The following is a 17,409-nucleotide window of genomic DNA, read 5'->3' as shown; positions in this document are numbered from 1 at the left end:
ATAAGTTAAGACATTTGGCGAACAAAAAGAAGAAACTGAACGTCTGAAAAAACAAATCACAGAACTTATGGGACTGAAAGGGGAAGAGATGAAAAAAAAACAATGGAAAACTACAATGACAGATTTGAAGAGGCAGAATAAAGGATTAGTGAACTAAAGGACTGGAAATCTGAAATCCAACACACAAAAGAAAATATACGGAAAAGAATGGAAAAAATATGCGTGTCAGTGGCTAACAGATTTCAAACAGAGACAAGAGGTTATCCTGGAAATTATTCTTATGCATTATATAGACACCCATTTTCAGGTTACGGTGTATTGGAGAAGCTAAAGGGAAGTACCTGAAACTGTGTCTCAGTAGCCTTGATTCTTGAAGATGATTGTATCAAGATGTAACTTTTACAATGTGACTGCGTGATTGTGAGAATCTTGTGTCTGATGCTCCTTATATCTAGGAATGGACAGATGAGTAAAAAATATGGATATAAATAAATAAATAATAGAGGGACAAAGGGTAAAATAAATTGAGTAGACAGAAAAAAAAGCTGTAGGAAGGGAGCGTAGGTGGAGGAATTGAGGCAGGCACAGGAAGGAGTGGAGTGGGGTGGGGACACTCAGGAAGCTGCTCAGAAGGGTAAGCAAGCAGTTGGAAATGGGGTAGTGGCAAAGAGTAAGCCATGGGAGGGAAGTCTGGGCAGATGGTGAGGGTCCCGGTAAACCAAGGAAACGAGTTGGAACATTTCCCCCCGGGTAATGGGGAGCCACAGAGGGTGTGAGGAAAGGTCCAGTTTGCATTTCGGACCTATCTTTTGACCACAATGAGAAGAGGAGATTTAAAGTCATATGATTATTCTTCCCTTGACTGTATCTTCTCCAAACCCCACTTAACTATTTTAGTTGATTATTTCAATTGTTCCAATTACAAGTATAAAGCCTCACCTCTTCAGGTTGGGCGCATTTTATCTGGAGCGTCTGCAGCAGTGTGCCAAGTGCATGCTCCGGAGCAGTCCCAGCCTCTGTGCACTACGCCCCGTCAGCTAAGCAGCTTCTCCATCGATTCCAGAGCCCGTGACCTGTTGAGGCTTTTTGTGTGCTTTGTTTTGTTTTTTCCATAAAATGTGCATACTTTATTCTAGCTCTGGGAAATGTCAAAAACAACAGGTGGTGGAACATCCTTCCACATATCATTCTAAATTAAGATAGCATTAATTTGGAAAATCCAGAGCAAATATATAGATGCATATATAGAAATACATATATTTATTCACACACATGTTTTCTGATTTAGTCTCATCAGTGTTCATCGTTAATTTGGAAAATCCAGAGCAAATATATAGATGCATATATAGAAATACATATATTTATTCACACACATGTTTTCTGAATTTAGTCTCATCAGTGTTCATCGTTCCTTTATTCTATTTTGGTCTTTGATGAGAGCCCTTAAAAGCCATCAAATGTATCCTAATACTTCTGCCTCTCCTTCTTCATCAACTGTTTAATATTGTTTGGATTGTACTCACCGTCTGTGCACTCATCTTATGTGGTTGGTGAAACTGCACATTTGAAGGTGCAAGAGAAGAAACTTGATTTAAGTTATACTCTATACATCACAGTTACCCATCATATAATTTTTTGTCAGTATTATTTGCAACTTCGCACGTCTCATAACTCTGTACGTGGTCTGGCAGCTAGTGCCTTACCTAGCTCTTTATACCTTCTGGGTATATGATCCATGAGCTGGGAGTCAGGCATAAACTGTGTGGCGCCAAAGGTGGGTTTTAATTTGGTTTCATACCTGAGGTCTGTTGGCAAAAGGCATGGAGTAGTACATGTCTTGCTATGCCATTGCAGGTGTTTCAATTCAGTGCTTCCCAGCTTAGTTTTTTACTTTAGATTCAGGAACAGGTTCTTTTTTTTTTTTTTTAATAAAACCAATCAACATACAATTGAACATTTTTTTTCATCACATAGTTGTATATTCATCATCATGATCATCTCTTAGAACATTTGCATCGATTAACAGGTTCTTTTTTTGTGGCTTTTTTTGCCCACAGTGATTTAATGGCTTCATTGATTTGTGAACTTGCAGTATATGCATTTTCCCCATTACCTTTGCAATCATTACGGACTGAACTGGGTAGCAAGCAGTTGCTCCTAGTGGCCAGTCCCAGGATCTGCAATTTTCCTAAATCTAGAAACTTTTCTCACTGAAATCAAGCCTGTCAGTCCTACTGAAACTGTCATCACTCCAGTTTTTGGAAGAAAATCTTGAGGCGGATTGTTCAGACAGACATATGCATCTACTTTTTCCAAATTGTACTGTAGCCATTATCTCACTTTTCACAAACACATAAGCACCTTTACAGTCAAGATAACAGCCAGTTGCGGTGTGGACAGAAGCGTCGCCCTTTTGGAAACGCCCATGTGTTTAGTCGGGAGAGGTGATGCAGTAGAGAAAGGAAGCTGCTCTGGCTTTCCCAGCTGCTTTTTTGGGTTCCTCTTCTTTGGCTGCACACACACTTATAGATGAGCATATCAGACCCACAGGCATAGTTGTCAGCTTTCACAACTGAGCCCTACTCTCCATTCAAGACTTAGCGCAATCCTTAATAGCTAGCTCATAGCCGTGTCTCCAAATTCACACGTCTGAAGTCTTGACCCTAACGATAGCCGCGTGTGTGACCCTCTCTGCCCAGTTCTCACCACCTGTTGACTGGTAAAGCCCACGTGAGGACGGAGATGGAGGAGCCCGGGTCGGCGACGCGGGGCCCTTGTTGGGGGGGGGCTGTGGTGGGAGCGCCTCAAAGCGATCCTGTGCTCGCAGGGTCCTTGAGGAGCCTGGGAGCCTCTCACCACGAGAGAGAACGAAGGAAAGGGAGTTCCCCATATCTGCCCAGAGACGGGCGGTTTCTTTCCGTATTTCCCAGCGAGGTAGGCAGTTTGGGCAGAGCTGGAAGAGCTGGTAGCGAGGATGCGAGGAGGTGGAGCAGGGAATGTGCACGGGGCCTGGCAGGTAATGCGGCCCGGACGTGCGGTTCCCGGGGTTCCCTCGTGCCGTCCTGGCTCCCACGCTGGCACCAGCAGGGAGTGCAGTTCTGGCCAAACCAACGGCAGCCCCCTGAGCTACATGGGCCCCGTCAAAGGCAGCAGTGGGCAGAGGCTAAAGTAAAAAAAAAAAAGCGTGGCCTTGATTGAAAACGGAGAAGTGGGAAAGAACAGGAAGTAGAACCTAATTATTCACTGTATTAGGAAAGGTAGAACCAAGAACCTGCGTTTTGTAAGGACTCTGGGCACCTGTTAGAAGGGAGTGAGCTGTTAGGATTCCATACTAGATTGTGTACTCGGCACTTTTTTTTTTTTTTTGCACTTTATATCTTAATTCCACAATTGTAATCATCACACTATATTGTAATCCTAAAGTTTCTCACTTTTTTTTACCATGACCCCCCAAAAAAACCCTAATTTTAATCACAGCTCAGCACACAGACACACACACACACACATATATATATGTTATTGAAACAAAAGTTTCAAAAAACATCCTTAAAAATTTTTTAAGCTGTCCTTACCCTTACTATGGGCAAGGGGTCTTGATGTTTTCTTTCTCTTTTATTTAATTTATTAAATGCTTGGTATGATTGCTTTCACATGTATCAGTGTATCCTGACCTGCAGTTTTGTTTTGTTTTTTTAACTTTTTTATTGTATAGTATAACATATATACAAAGCAAAGAAATAAAAAGACAATCATTTTCAAAGCACTCTTCAACAAGCAGTTATAGGACAGATCCCAGAGTTTGTCATGGGCTACCATACCATCCTCTCATATTTTTCCTTCTTAGCTGCTCCAGAATATAGGAGGCTAGAAAGCTTAAAGATTTTTTTTTCATCACAATTGACTTTTTTTCCCTCTTTTTTTGTGAAAAATAACATATATACAAAAAAGCAATAAATTTCAAAGCACAGTACCACAATTAGTTGTAGAACATATTTCGGAGTTTGACACGGGTTACAATTCCACAATTTTAGGTTTTTTACTTCTAGCTGCTCTGAACTGACCTGCAGTTTGAAAACCACTTCTGTACAATGCATAATTGTGATAGCCAGCTGCCTTTGAATTTGCCAGAAAGAATCCCATCCACACCAAAAGCACTACTGGGCAATGTAGGTTTTACTAGAAACTTTGCAGAGGTGATGGAGGAGGGTTTTATGTCACACATGATTTTATATGTCCCCTGGGACATGCCTGCCCGCCATCTGAGGGTGCTTGTCGTTCACCCTCCCTGGTGCAGGACCAGGTCCCTTCCTCACATCCTCCTCCTCCCTCCCAGCATAGATGCATTCCTTTCCATGTTTCACACGGGTTGGCACTATCGGCTTCTGTCAATCCAGTTGTCAATCCACCAATTCATTTACACGTTGTGGAGCCTTAGCTTCAGACGAGCCTTATCAAAAATACTCACCCAATAAAATTGTGCTTCTTGCCACTTGCTAAGAAATGAAGATTTTCTCCATGTCGTTACATATGTCTAGTTCCCTACTAGATTGTGAGCAGCTCAAGAATCAGGACTTTGAGTACTTAATAAACGTTGAATCAATACAACTAGTTAATCAATGAAGTGGAGGGTATTGTCTCCATTTTACAACTTGGGAAACTGGCTCACAGAGAGTAAATGACTAGGAGCTCTCTACCGCTGAGCTGAAAGCCAGCCTTTAAAGGCAAAGTCTGTGTAGGCAGGATTCATTGGAACCCTGTATGCAAATCAGTTCTTTCACATGTTGCTTAAATGGTATAAATGAATGGGTAAAGAGAGTGACATAGCAAGCATAGATCTTATCATTTCAGAGGGGCATACTATGGTTTATATGTTGGCTATTTCAGATGAAATGAAATGGAAAAGTCTGAAAGGGTTAAGAGCTTAAAAAGCTCCACCCTCCAGCAGCAGTTAATGCATAGTAAGTAGAGGGTTTCTGTTTAGGGACTTGGGGAAGTTTTAGTAATGCAGGGTGGTGAGGGTAAGGTGATTAATCCCACTGAATGGTGTGCTTGGAAGTGGTCAAGATGGGGAAGTTCATATTGTGCTTATGTTCCCATGATTGTTTTTTAAAAAAGAGAGAGAGCAACTAAAGAGATAATGGCAATTAAGTGCAATACATAACCCTGAACAGGATCTAATAAAGGGGGAGAAAATGCTCAAAAGTCCACTATTGGGACATATGAAAAAACTGTAAACTTTATATCATATTATATTTTTTGAATTTGAGGTGGCTACATCACTGAATATCCTTGTTCTTAGGAAATATTAGGTATTTATATCAGGAACTATTTAGATAGTATTATTTGTTCAAGGTGCATGATGTATCTATCTACACTCAATTGTTCAGAAAATGGATTGATAGACAGACAGCTAGACAGATAGATAGAGTGATATGACCAAGGTGACAAAATGGGCGGATAGGGTATGTTGGAGTTCTCTGTATGGGTTTGTATTATTTTTGTAACTGTCTTATAAGTCTGAAGGTATTTCAAAATAAAAAGAAGGGGAGCAGGGGGAGCCACCAAATCACATCTGATTGTAATTGGCCCAATATTTCTGGGGATAATTTGGTGATATTATCAAAAGCACTTAAGATGCCCAGGCCCTTTTCTCTCAGCATTTGCTCTACTTGAATGTATCCTAAGGAAACGAGATGTAGAAATGTAACCAAAGATGCTTGTATAGTCATGTTCATCACTGTGTTTTTATAGCAGTGAAAAAATTTGACCTAAATTTCCAACAATAGATCCTTAAGTAACTTATTTTAATAATACAATTGAATACTATTTAACCATTAAAATGCGTTTAAGAAGAAAAAAAAATGCCCCCAACCCAGTTCTATGTCCATTTGATGTTTACAGTCATTGAGGACATTTCATCAATGATATACTTTTACTTGTTAAATTTAATGAGTGTTTTTGGTAACTATAAGAACAGGTGTTTTGGTCCTTTTCGAGTGAGGATGCATTGTTTGTACCTATATGAGAACAAGACAAGCTGGTGGCATTTATAGCTGAGCTAGGAATATTCTCAAAGGCTTACATCAGTTATATCAGAAGTTTATAGCAGCAAAATCTATTTGGCTCTTTCAGTAATTATATTTCCATAAATGAATTCAAAATTGTTGGTTTATACCAACTTAAAGAATTCACTTTTTACTTTGTATGATGCTAAATAGATTAGTTAATTACACTTCTGAGTAAAAATTCTTTGTCTTGGAAAGGTCTAGTTTCTGAATAGATCTCACAGCAAGAAAAAGCTGTATTAAAGTGCATTGCAATGAAAGAATATGCACAATTCAAAAGAGTTATTTATTTTCATGGGCCCTTCTGTCTTCTCTCAAAGTATTTCATAATTTATTAACCTCATCTCAGATGATTACAGTGACAGAAAAGAGCTAAAAGTTAAGAACTGGATAAAATGCTAAGTAAGTATTTAACCACTCTAAATTCCCTTAAGGCCTCAAAAATCTTTCTATGACATTTTACCCCCACTGTAGTTATTACTTTAAAAACCCATTATGACTAAAATTAGTATCTGGACCCAGAAATTCCACCTCCAGATATAAACCAGAAATAAACTTCCACTCATGTGCATATGTAATATCGGTATAAGAATAAATTATGAGATTGTAATAGTAAAAAACTGAAAAAACTGGAAGAGTCAGCAGAACCCAGTGATTAGGACACAGAGTGACATTGCAGATCACCTGGATTTGAATCCTGGCTACACTACTTCTTGTGTCCTTGGATAAATTACTTAGCCTCTCTGTGTCTAACATTCCTCAGCAATAAAATAGAGATGGTAGCAATGTTACCTATTATGAGAACAAGTGAATGAGAATTTGTAAAGCACTGAAAACGGTGCCTCATAAATAATAAATATCATTTTTATGTTTTATAAATATATGAATATCCATCAGTAGGGAAATGCAAAAAATAAGCTGTAGTGTATTCCTCCCATGGAGCAATCTAATACTAAACAGCAGCTAAAATGAATGAATTAGACCTACATATATCAAATAAATGAGTATTGGAAATACAATGCTGACTCAAAAAAAAAAGTTGTAGAACTCATATCATCAGAATGCTATGAAGATAAATTCTTTTCTTTTTATTTATTAATTAAAAAATTAAATTAACAACAAACAAACAAAACATTAAGATATCATTCCATTCTGTAGATAAATTTTAAAGTAAAATACTCCTTATTTTATAAATATGAAAACTACGAGCCAAACTAAGAAACAGGAAGATACTTATCAGTCAAGGGAATAAATTAAAGCTTTGGAAGAAACACAGATTGTGGAACAATCAATCAAATAAATTTAAATCTCCTAAATTAATTCAGGGAGTTAAAGGAAAATATGGCTAGAAATAAACTAAATATGGATATAGAGCTAAAAGTGTTAAGACAATGATGTATAAACAAAAGAATACTTAGAGAGTTTTAAAAGAAATGCAACATAAAAAAAGAAACATAGCAGAAATTACAGGGATGAAAAACACAATAGTAGTGTTAAAAATATACATGAAGGCATAGGATAGCAGATTTGAACAGAAAAAAAGAATCGGCAAACTAGAAGACAGGACAACCAAAATCATACAGTCAGAACAACACATAGAGAAAAGAATAGAAAATAATGAGTAGAGTCTAATGGACCTATGTGACAACATGAAATACATAAACATACACATCATGGGAATCCCAGAGTGAGAAGAGAAGGGAAAGGGGAACAGAAAGAATGTTTGAGGAAATAATTACCAAAATATTTCCAACTGTTATGAAAGACTTAAAAATACATGTCTGTGCTGGTTTGAAAGGATGTATGTCCCCTAGAAAAGCCATGTTTTAATCTAAATCGCATTTTGTAAAAACAGAATAATCCCTATTCAATACTGTATGTTTGAAACTGTAATCAGATCATCTCCCTGGAGATGTGATTAAATCAAGAGTGGTTGTTAAGCTGGATTAGGTGATGACATGTCTCCACCCATTTGGGTGGCTCTTGATAAGTTTCTTGGAGTCCTATAAAAGAGGTAACATTTTGGAGAATAGAAGAGATTCAGAGAGAGCAGAGAATGCTGCAGCACCACAAAGCAGAGAGTCCATGAGCCAGCAACCTCTGGCGATGAAGAAGGAAAATGCCTCCCAGGGAGCTTCATGAAACCAGAAACCAGGAGAGAAAGCTAGCAGATGACACCATGTTCGCCATGTGCCCTTCCGGCTGAGAGAGAAACTGTGACTGTGCTTGCCATGTGCCTTCTCACTTGAGAGAGAAACCCCGAACTTCATCGGCCTTCTTGAACCAAGGTGTCTTTCCCTGGATGCCTTTGATTGGACATTTCTATAAACTTGTTTTAATTGGGACACTTTCTCAGCCTTAAAACTGTAAACTAGCAACTTATTAAATTCCCCTTTTTAAAGGTCATTCCATTTCTGGTATATTGCATTCTGGCAGCTAGCAAACTAAAGCAATGTCCAAGGTATACAACATACTCCAAACAGGTTAAACCCTAATAGACATAGTCCAAGACACATAGTAATAAAAATGTCAAATGCTAAAGATAAAGAGAGAATCCTAAAAGCAGCAAGAGAAAAGTGATTTATCATATACAAGGGATCCTCAATTAGACTAAGTGCTGATTTCTCATTAAAAAACAGGGAGGTGAGAAGGCAATGGTATGATATATTTCAGGTACTGAAAGAGAAAAACTGCCAGTCACAAATTCTTTATCCAGCACAACTGTCCTTCAAAAATGAGGGCAAGTTTAACACATTCATAGATACATTTGAAGTCTAATTTGTTGGATATTAGTATAGCTACTCCTGCTCTTTTCTGGTTGTTATTTGCATGAAATATCTTTTCCCAACCTTTCACTTTCAACCTATGTTTATCTTTGGGTCTAAGATGTGTTTCCTGTAGACAGCATATAGAAGGATCCTGTTTTTTAATCCATTCTTCCAATCTATGTCTTTTGATTGGGGAATTCAGTCCATTAACATTTAGTGTTATTACTGTTTGGGTAATACTTTCCTCTACCATTTTGCCTTTTGTATTATATATATCATATCTAATTTTCCTTCTTTCTACACTCTTCTCCACACCTCTCTCTTCTGTCTTTTTGTATCTGACTCTAGTGCTCCCTTTAGTATTTCTTGCAGAGCTGGTCTCTTGGTCACAAATTCTCTCAGTGACTTTTTGTCTGAGAATGTTTTAATTTCTCCCTCATTTTTGAAGGACAATTTTGCTGGATATAGGAGTCTTGGTTGGCAGTTTTTCTCTTTTAGTAACTTAAATATATCATCCCACTGTCTTCTCGCTTCCATGGTTTCTGCTGAGAAATCTACACATAGTCTTATTGGGTTTCCCTTGTATGTGATGGATTGTTTTTCTCTTGCTGCTTTCAAGATCCTCTCTTTCTCTTTGACCTCTGACATTCTAACTAGTAAGTGTCTTGGAGAACGCCTATTTAGGTCTATTCTCTTTGGGGTGCACTGCACTTCTTGGATCTGTAATTTTAGGTCTTTCATAAGAGTTGGAAAATTTTCAGTGATAATTTCTTCCATTAGTTTTTCTTCTTCTTTTCCTTTCTCTTCTCCCTCTGGGACACCCACAACACATATATTTGCGCGCTTCATATTATCATTCAATTCCCTGAGCCCCTGCTCAAATTTTTCCATTCTTTTCCCTATAGTTTCTGTTTCTTTGTGGATTTCAGATGTTCCATCCTCCAGTTCACTAATTCTAGCCTGTCTCTTTAAATCTACCATTGTAGGTTTCCATTGTTTTTTTCATCCCTTCTACTGTGTCTTTCAATCCCATAAGTTCTGTGATTTGTTTTTTCAGACTTTCCATTTCTTCTTTTTGTTGATCCCATGCCTTCTTCATGTCCTCCCTCAATTTATTGATTTGGTTTTTGAAGAGGTTTTCCATTTCTGTTCGTATATTCAGAATTAGTTGTCTCAGCTCCTGTATCTTATTTGAGCTATTGGTTTGTTCCTTTGACTGGGCCATATCTTCAATTTTCCTGGTGTGATTTGTTATTTTTTGCTGGCGTCTGGGCATTTAATCAGATTTCCCTGAGTGTGGGACCCAGCAGGTTGAAAGACTTTCCTGTGAAGTCTCTGGGCTCTGTTTTTCTTATCCTGCCCAGTATGTGGTGCTTGTCTGTCTGCGGGTCCCACCAGTAAAAGATGTTGTGGTTCCTTTAACTTTGGAAGACTCTCACTGCTGGGTGTGTGGTGGAGACAGAGGAAAGGTTGTAGGTTGGTTTTAATGGCTTCAAATTGCCAAGCTCTGGGGTCTGAAATCCTTGAGAGAGGGATTCCACCTGAGTTGCATTTCACCCCTCCCCTGGGGAAGGCTCAGGTGGGAGAGAGCCCTGAAAGCAGCCTGTTTCTGCATATGCCTGGGGCAGTTGCAGCCTGTGTAATCCTGGCCGCTGAATCCAGAGGCAGCCAAGCCTCCATAGAAACAGCCGCAGAAGGCTCTGTTTCGCCCCCTTTCCTCTTTTTCAGTTAGCCTAATAGGCGACTTCCGCCTTGATCAGTTTCGCCTGAGCTGAGGGCCTATTTTTAGTAGTCAGTAGTTGTTCATTAATGCCACTATTGTTGTTAGGTTGGGCTCAGTCTCTACTACTGTTGGAGACTCTTTCCTTTCCCTCTGGGAAGTCACCTGTGGGGGAGGGGTGCCGGCCACCGTGTCTTGGGGAACCGCCGATCCAAATCTCCCAGCCGGCCTGGGAAGGAGGGAGGGAGGGGCTCCGGCTGCCAGCTGCCGTGACCCGGGGAAGCGCGCACCTCTCGGGGACCTCACCGCAGCAGAGTCTCTGAGCCGGTCCAGCCGGTCCAGAATGGGGTACACTGTGTGTCTGGTCTCTGTTGTGGCTCCGGGAGCTGTTCTGTACTGTTTCTAGTTCTTTAGTAGTTGTTTTGGAGGAGGAACTAAGACCCGCGCGCCTTACTAAGCCACCATCTTCTCCAGAAGTGTCTTGTTTTTCAACACATTCATACATAAACAAAAACTTTAGAGTGTACATTACCAAAAAACAGTCCTGCAAGAATTGCTAAAGGAAGTTCCTAGGTTAAAAGGAAAAGACAGGCGGAGAAGATGGCGGCTTAGTAAGACACGCGGATCTTTGTTCCTCCTCCAGAACAGCTACTAGGGGAGTAGAAACGATACAGAACAGCTCCCGGAGCCACGACAGAGATAAAAAAGACAGCGTACCCCATCCTGGACGGCTGACTGGCCGAGAGAACCCGCTCCGGTGAGATCGCCGAGGGGCGCGGGCTTCCCGGGCGGGGCGGCAAGCGGCCGGAGTCACTCACTTCCTCCTTCCTGGGCCAGCTGGCAGAATCGGGCAGGCGGTCCCCTCAAGCCGTGGTGGCTGGCGCCCCCACCACGCGTGGCCCCCCGGACCAACTGAGAGAATTGGATCGGAAATCCCCAGGCCGCGGAGAATGGTAACCGGGGGTGTCCCTTCCAAACACGTGATTCCCCGGTCCGGCTGGGAATGGTGCACTCTCCTGGGCTGCAGCGGCCGGCGCCCTCCCGCCACGTTTGGCACCCCGGGCCGACTAGGAAATTCGGACAGGCGTTCTCCCGGGCTGCGGCGGCCAGCAACCCTCCCCGCATTTGGATCCCCGGGCCGGCTGGCACTCTTCCAAGCCGCTTCAGCTGGCGAACCTCCCCCACGGTGAGAGTTTTCCAAAGTTAAAGGACCCACAGCACCTTTTACTGGTGGGACCCGCAGACAAACATGTACCACGAGCGCCACCTACTGCGCAGGATAAGAAAAACAGAACCCAGAGATTTCACAGAAAAATCTTACAACCTGTTGGGTCCAACACCCAGGGAAATCTGACTAAATGCCCAGACACCAGCAGAAGATAACGGATCACGCTCAGAAAATTGAAAATATGGCCCAGTCAAAGGAACAAACCAATAGTTCAAATGACATACAGGAGCTGAGACAACTAATGCTGAATATACGAACAGAAATGGAAAACCTCTTCAAAAACCAAATCAATAAATTGAGGGAGGACATGAAGAAGACATGGGCTGAACAAAAAGAAGAAGTAGAAAAACTGAAAAAACAAATCACAGAGCTTATGGAAGTGAAGGATAAAGTAGAAATGATGGAAAAAACAATGGATACCTACAATGATAGATTTAAAGAGACAGAAGATAGAATTAGTGATTTGGAGGACGGCACATCTGAATTCCAAAAAGAAACAGAAACTATCGGGAAAAGAATGGAAAAATTTGAACAGGGTATCAGGGAACTCAAGGACAATATGAACCGCACAAATATACGTGTTGTGGGTGTCCCAGAAGGAGAAGAGAAGGGAAAAGGAGAAAAACTAATGGAAGAAATTATCACTGAAAATTTCCCAACTCTTATGAAAGACCTAAAATTACAGATCCAAGAAGTGCAGCGCACCCCAAAGAGATTAGACCCAAATAGGCATTCTCCAAGACACTTACTAGTTAGAATGTCAGAGGTCAAAGAGAAAGAGAGGATCTTGAAAGCAGCAAGAGAAAAACAATCCATCACATACAAGGGAAACCCAATAAGACTATGTGTAGATTTCCCAGCAGAAACCATGGAAGCTAGAAGACAGTGAGATGATATATTTAAATTACTAAAAGATATAAACTGCCAACTAAGACTCCTATATCCAGCAAAATTGTCCTTCAAAAATGAGGGAGAAATTAAAACATTCTCAGACAAAAAGTCACTGAGAGAATTTGTGACCAAGAGACCAGCTCTGCAAGAAATACTAAAGGGAGCACTAGAGTCAGATACAAAAAGACAGAAGAGAGAGGTGTGGAGAAGAGTATAGAAAGAAGGAAAGTCAGATATGATATATATAATACAAAAGGCAAAATGTTAGAGGAAAATATTATCCAAACAGTAATAACACTAAATGTTAATGGACTGAATTCCCCAATCAAAAGACATAGACTGGCAGAATGGATTAAAAAACAGGATCCTTCCATATGCTGTCTACAGGAAACACATCTTAGACCCAAAGATAAACATAGGTTGAAAGTGAAAGGTTGGGAAAAGATATTTCATGCAAATAACAACCAGAAAAGAGCAGGAGTGACTGTACTAATATCCAACAAATTAGACTTCAAATGTAAAACAGCTAAAAGAGACAAAGAAGGACACTATATACTAATAAAAGGAACAATTAAACAAGAAGACATAACAATCATAAATATTTACGCACCGAACCAGAATGCCCCAAAATACTTGAGGAATACACTGCAAACACTGAAAAGGGAAATAGACACACATACTATAATAGTTGGAGACTTCAATTCATCACTCTCATCAATGGACAGAACATCTAGACAGAGGATCAATAAAGAAATAGAGAATCTGAATATTACTATAAAGGAGCTAGACTTAACAGACATTTATAGGACATTACATCCCACAACAGCAGGATACACCTTATTCTCAAGTGCTCAGGGATCATTCTCAAAGATAGACCATATGCTGGGTCACAAAGCAAGTCTTAAAAATTTAAAAAGATTGAAATCATTCACAACACTTTCTCGGATCATAAAGGAATGAAGTTGGAAATCAATAATAGGCGGAGTGCCAGAAAATTCACAAATACGTGGAGGCTCAACAACACACTCTTAAACAACGAGTGGGTCAACAGAAGAAATTGCAAGAGAAATTAGTAAATACCATGAGGTGAATGAAAATGAAAGCACAACATATCAAAACTTATGGGACGCAGCAAAGGCAGTGCTAAGAGGGAAATTTATTGCCCTAAATGCCTATATCAGAAAAGAAGAAAAGGCAAAAATGCAGGAATTAACTGTCCACTTGGAAGAACTGGAGAAAGAACAGCAAACTAATCCCAAAGCAAGCAAAAGGAAAGAAATAACAAAGATTAGAGCAGAAATAAATGAAATTGAAAACAATAGAGAAAATCAAAAAGACCAGAAGTTGGTTCTATGAGAAAATCAATAAGATTGATGGGCCCTTATCAAGATTGACAAAAAGAAGAAGAGAGAGGATGCAAATAAATAAGATTAGAAATGGAAGAGGAGACATAACTACTGACCTCACAGAAATAAAGGAGGTAATAACAGGATACTATGAACAACTTTACACTAATAAATACAACAATTTAGAGGAAATGGACGGGTTCCTGGAAAGACATGAACAACCAACTTTGACTCAAGAAGAAATAGATGACCTCAACAAACCAATCACAAGTAAAGAAATTGAATTAGTCATTCAAAAGCTTCCTAAAAAGAAAAGTCCAGGACCAGACGGCTTCACATGTGAATTCTATCAAACATTCCAGAAAGAATTAGTACCAGCTCTCCTCAAACTCTTCAAAAAAATCGAAGTGGAGGGAAAACTACCTAATTCATTCTATGAAGCCAACATCACCCTCATACCAAAACCAGGCAAGGATATTACAAAAAAAGAAAACTACAGACCAATCTCTCTAATGAATACAGATGCAAAAATCCTCAATAAAATTCTAGCAAATCGAATCCAACAACACATTAAAAGAATTATACATCATGACCAAGTAGGATTCATCCCAGGTATGCAAGGATGGTTCAACATAAGAAAATCAATTAATGTAATACACCATATCAACAAATCAAAGCAGAAAAATCACATCATCATCTCAATTGATGCAGAGAAGGCATTTGACAAGATTCAACATCCTTTCCTGTTGAAAACACTTCAAAAGATAGGAATACAAAGGAACTTCCTTAAAATGATAGAGGGAATATATGAAAAACCCACAGCTAACATCATCCTCAATGGGGAAAAATTGAAAACTTTCCCCCTAAGATCAGGAACAAGACAAGGATGTCCACTATCACCTCTATTATTCAACATCGTGTTGGAGGTTCTAGCCAGAGCATTTAGACAAGAAAAAGAAATACAAGGCATCAAAATTGGAAAGGAAGAAGTAAAACTATCACTGTTTGCAGACAATATGATACTGTACGTCAAAAACCCGGAAAAATCCATAACAAAACTACTAGAGCTAATAAATGAGTACAGCAAAGTAGCAGGTTACAAGATCAACATTCAAAAATCTGTAGCATTTCTATACACTAGTAATGAACAAACTGAGGGGGAAATCAAGAAATGAATCCCATTTACAATTGCAACTAAAAGAATAAAATACCTAGGAATAAATTTAACTAAAGAGACAAAAAACCTATATAAAGAAAACTACAGAAAACTATTCAAAGAAATCAGAGAAGACCTAAATAGATGGAAGGGCATACCGTGTTCATGGATTGGAAGACTAAATATAGTTAAGATGTCAATCCTACCTAAATTGATTTATAGATTCAATGCAATACCAATCAAAATCCCAACAACTTATTTTTCAGAAAATAGAAAAACCAATAAGCAAATTTATCTGGAAGGGCAGGGTGCCCCGAATTGCTAAAAACATCTTGAGGAAAGAAAACGAAGCTGGAGGTCTCGCGCTGCCTGACTTTAAAGCATATTATGAAGCCACAGTGGTCAAAACAACATAGTATTGCCATAAAGATAGATATATCAACCAATGGTATCGAATAGAGTGCTCAGATATAGACCCTCTCATCTATGGACAGTTGATCTTTGGTAAGGCAGTCAAGCCAACTCACCTGGGACAGAACAGTCTCTTCAATAAATGGTGCCTAGAGAACTGGATATCCATATGCAAAAGAATGAAAGAAGACCCATATCTCACACCCTATACAAAAGTTAACTCAAAATGGATCAAAGATCTAAACATTAGGTCTAAGACCATAAAACAGTTAGAGGAAAATGTAGGGAGATATCTTATGAAACTTACAATTGGAGGCGGTTTTATGGACCTTAAACCTAAAGCAAGAGCACTGAAGAAGGAAATAAATAAATGGGAGCTCCTCGAAATTAAACACTTTTGTGCATCAAAGAACTTCATCAAGAAAGTAGAAAGACAGCCTACACAATGGGAGACAATATTTGGAAATGACATATCAGATAAAGGTCTAGTATCCAGAATTTATAAAGAGATTGTTCAACTCAACAACAACAAAAAGACAGCCAACCCAATTACAAAATGGGAAAAAGACTTGAACAGACACCTATCAGAAGAGGAAATACAAATGGCCAAAAGGCACATGAAGAGATGCTCAATGTCCCTGGCCATTAGAGAAATGCAAATCAAAACCACAACGAGATATCATCTCACACCCACCAGAATGGCCATTATCAACAAAACAGAAAATGACAAGTGCTGGAGAGGATGCGGAGAAAGAGGCACACTTATCCACTGTTGGTGGGAATGTCAAATGGTGCAACCACTGTGGAAGGCAGTTTGGCGGTTCCTCAAAAAGCTGAATATAGAATTGCCATACGACGCAGCAATACCATTGCTGGGTATCTACTCAAAGGACTTAAGGGCAAAGACACAAACGGACATTTGCACACCAATGTTTATAGCAGCATTATTTACAATTGCAAAGAGATGGAAACAGCCAAAATGTCCATCAACAGACGAATGGCTAAACAAACTGTGGTATATACATATGATGGAATATTATGTAGCTTTAAGACAGGATAAACTTATGAAGCATGTAATAACATGGATGGACCTAGAGAACATTATGCTGAGTGATTCTAGCCAAAAACTAAAGGACAAATACTGTATGGTCCCACTGATGTGAACCGACATTCGAGAATAAACTTGGAATATGTCATTGGTAACAGAGACCAGCAGGAGTTAGAAACAGGGTAAGATAATGGGTAATTGGAGCTGAAGGGATACAGACTGTGCAACAGGACTAGATACAAAAACTCAAAAATGAACAGCAATAATACCTAATTGTAAAGTAATCATGTTAAAACACTGAATGAAGCTGCATCTGAGCTATAGGTTTTTTTTACTATTATTATTACTTTTATTTTTTTTCTCTATATTAACATTCTATATCTTTTTCTGTTGTGTTGCTAGTTCTTCTAAACCTATGCAAATGTACTAAGAAACGATGATCATGCATCTAAAAAAAAAAAAAAAAGAAAAGAAAAGACAGGAGAGAATGGCTTGAAGCAGTATGAAGAAGTAAAGATCTTCAGTAAATGTAAATAAATAGGTAAACAGAAAATGTAATATGTAATAGCACTGTAGCCTCAGTATATAAATCAATTCTTTAATTCCTATAAAGTTAGAATACAATTGAATAAGAAATAATTATATTTCCTGATAATGGACATGCAAAATGTGAAGAGGTAATGTGGGACAAAAACACTGTAAAGAGGGGAAAGGTAGGGATATAGGAGCAGAGATGTGTATACTATTGAAGTTAAGTTGATTTTTTTCAGAATTGT

The 17,409-nt window shown here is 39.1% G+C and overlaps 1 pseudogene; it reads right to left on the bottom strand.

Moving 5' to 3' along the window:
- Positions 1–1,994: 1,994 nt before the first annotated feature.
- Positions 1,995–2,590, bottom strand: LOC143689422 (MICOS complex subunit MIC27 pseudogene; annotated as a pseudogene).
- Positions 2,591–17,409: the final 14,819 nt, after the last annotated feature.

This window comes from Tamandua tetradactyla, chromosome 7 (genome assembly GCF_023851605.1).
Source record: "Tamandua tetradactyla isolate mTamTet1 chromosome 7, mTamTet1.pri, whole genome shotgun sequence".
Taxonomy (NCBI): domain Eukaryota; kingdom Metazoa; phylum Chordata; class Mammalia; order Pilosa; family Myrmecophagidae; genus Tamandua; species Tamandua tetradactyla.
Note: the sequence above shows the minus strand (reverse complement) of the source record. Positions and strands in the feature narration are given on the sequence as shown.